The sequence below is a fragment of the Montipora foliosa genome, chromosome 3, assembly GCF_036669935.1.
Source record: "Montipora foliosa isolate CH-2021 chromosome 3, ASM3666993v2, whole genome shotgun sequence".
NCBI lineage: Eukaryota > Metazoa > Cnidaria > Anthozoa > Scleractinia > Acroporidae > Montipora > Montipora foliosa.
The window spans coordinates 1,006,935-1,009,419 of record NC_090871.1 but is presented as its reverse complement, the minus strand read 5'-3'; the positions used below and the strand labels follow the sequence as shown (position 1 = coordinate 1,009,419).

Genomic DNA, 2,485 nt, shown 5'->3' with positions numbered 1-2,485 from the left:
CATCTCTGAGCTCTCAATGATGTTTTGCAAATTCGAAATTTTACAAAGAATGTAATAACTGAGGTCTTTCTGTAGGTACCGGAAAGCTTGCTTGTTATCGGGCTACCCTAAACACTATCTTTTTTGAGCTGTTTGAAATAATTATTGAAAAACAAAAATGAAATCAATTCCGGCTGTGCCCAAGTAAAACCTGACACTCATCTTTAGGTGTACGTAAAACGGCTCTGCTCTACTATCTGGTTAGATTTGGGTTGGCTTATCACAATTATAGCAGCAAGCGATAATAATTACAGCATTTCACTGCAAAATAATCATGGATAAAAATGATACAAAGAACGAGAAATTAAGGATGCTTAGTCACCAGTAAAGCTAAGCTAGGATTTCAAGTTGGTTTCTGAAAGTTAAATAAATCGGTTTAGACATTTTGAAAGGGAACTGAAGGAAGAAGTACATGCATGTTGAAGTTCTTCCCGGCAAAATCTGATCCCCACGCCAATTTCTTAGTGAACCCAGGTTAGGTGGAAAATACGCTCTAACTTCCAAAAGGTTTACTGATCATTGAAAATAATATTGAACTTTACTTAAGTGTCAAGTGTCTTCAGCGCTGAGGCACAAATTGTTGACACTATGAAGAAATCAAACCAAATCAACTCGTATCAAATCACCGGTTGGTTTTTACCCTGAGGAGAGGGGAAAAAGTACCGGCGAGTGCCCGGAGAAAACTTCTCGGAGTGGAGTAGACAACCAACAAACACAACTCACAGTATGACTCGAACCTAAGCCACACTGGTGCGGGGGAGGGGGGGGGGGGAATGCAGAACGATGGGAACGAGCAAAAGAGCTTGTTTCTTCACATTTCATTAAAATAAAGCTATTTGCTCAAGAGTTGTGTGAATTTGATGACCTATAACTAACACGAGTCCCCTGCCGAGTCTTCTGTCTTTGGGGCGGTCTTAATTCAAGTTTTCCGACTATGCTTGAGTAATACCGGATAAATGAAACTCGTTGCAAAGTGACATGGCAAGTGACTAGACTACTGCGATTTCGTCAAATTCTTGAGTAAAGATTATTGGCCAGGAGCAGTCGATTCACTTTATGAAGCAGCAAGGGCACCCAACGAGCAGATTAAGCCAAAAGCCTTTCAGAGACATTTCTAGGCTCCTTGTAATGAATAAAGGCTGTCTAAAGATATGTTTTATCACCTAGAAGAATTTGATCTGTTCGGAAATCTTAGCTGAAAATTGAATTGTCCAAAAATTTTATGGAATGATATCTTCATTTCAGAATTGCTAGCCGAACGTGCCTGTTCTCAGAACTTGCCAGCAAACCATTTGCTCATCGGAAATTAAACTACTACAATAAGTGACCTTTTTGAGGGCAAAAAATTGCAAAAATGTCCCTCCCGAAATCTTAAGGGACTACTTTTTCCTGGTTGCGAACGTTTTCGCTTATGTTTTACAGGGGCACCCAACGTCAATTTTCGGAATTAAAATATCTGTTCGGAACACGATTTGAGATCTAGAATTTTCGGAACATTTGTTCTAAAATTTCTTGCTTGCCTGCCTGTCCTTGGATTTTCGAACATCTAAAAACTGGTATAATTGCCCATTTTTAACGGATTTTTACCCTAAAAAGATCACCTAGAATTTTCCAGAGCCTTTTTGCTGGCTGAAAGTTTCGAAAAGGTAGGATCCCTATAATTTTCGAATCACTAGACTTTCAGCTAGGAAATCCGAAGAGATAAAACTTTTTTAGGGGATAAAAATATGGCTATATCTACCGTTTAAATGCCAAAATACATTTAACAATGCTATGTTTAAGTGGTTTTGAAATATATTCTCGTTGGGTGCCCCTGTGTTTTAGTACAGAAATCTATAGCTGTTTGGCAACGTAGAACCGAAATTATTAGAGCAGTTTGACTCTCCCGAAGACATATTTCACCGAAGATTATCTTTGGGTGACCCCGGTTTATGACTTTTGCTTACTTTATTTCAGACAAAGTCTTTCAGTTCTATATGCTATTAAATGCTATTGCTCTAGCGAGACTTCGTGTACTGACTAAAGAGGCTACTCAAAGGCGTAGATTTTAGCATTGATCACGGAAAAAGTATTCCTCCATCGTTGAGATACCGGAAATGCGATCAATTCCACAATATTGCTTTCGCAGCCGTTGAATCCACTTATAAATAACATTTTCTGGAGGGGTCAACGCCTAACAATTGTTTGGTCACAATTTGGCATTTTTTCCCTTATAGTTAAAGGGAGTTTTATTACCGCAAACACAGCGTATAGTGTGACCACTTTTCGCCTCATAGGAACGGCGGCGGAATCAAAGTAAAACTGACTTACTATGGTAAACAGGCCTAAAATAGTATTATTTATCCTGAGTTAATCCCGCTTAGTATAGTAAACTTTTCTGACCTTCTTTCTAGCCATAGTTAACTTTTTTTAACATAGTAAACAGCCAAGTGGGACCTCGATTGTT

The 2,485-nt window shown here is 38.7% G+C and overlaps 1 protein-coding gene across 1 annotated transcript in view; it reads left to right on the top strand.

Annotated features, from left to right (window-relative positions):
• Positions 1 to 2,329: 2,329 nt before the first annotated feature.
• LOC137996404 (olfactomedin-like protein 2A) overlaps positions 2,330 to 2,485 on the top strand; it is a 14,818-nt gene continuing 14,662 nt past the window's right edge. Inside the window, exon 1 of the mRNA XM_068841782.1 lies at positions 2,330 to 2,353. The gene's annotated coding sequence lies outside the window, so the exon portion shown is untranslated. The remainder of the gene's footprint in view (positions 2,354 to 2,485) is intronic.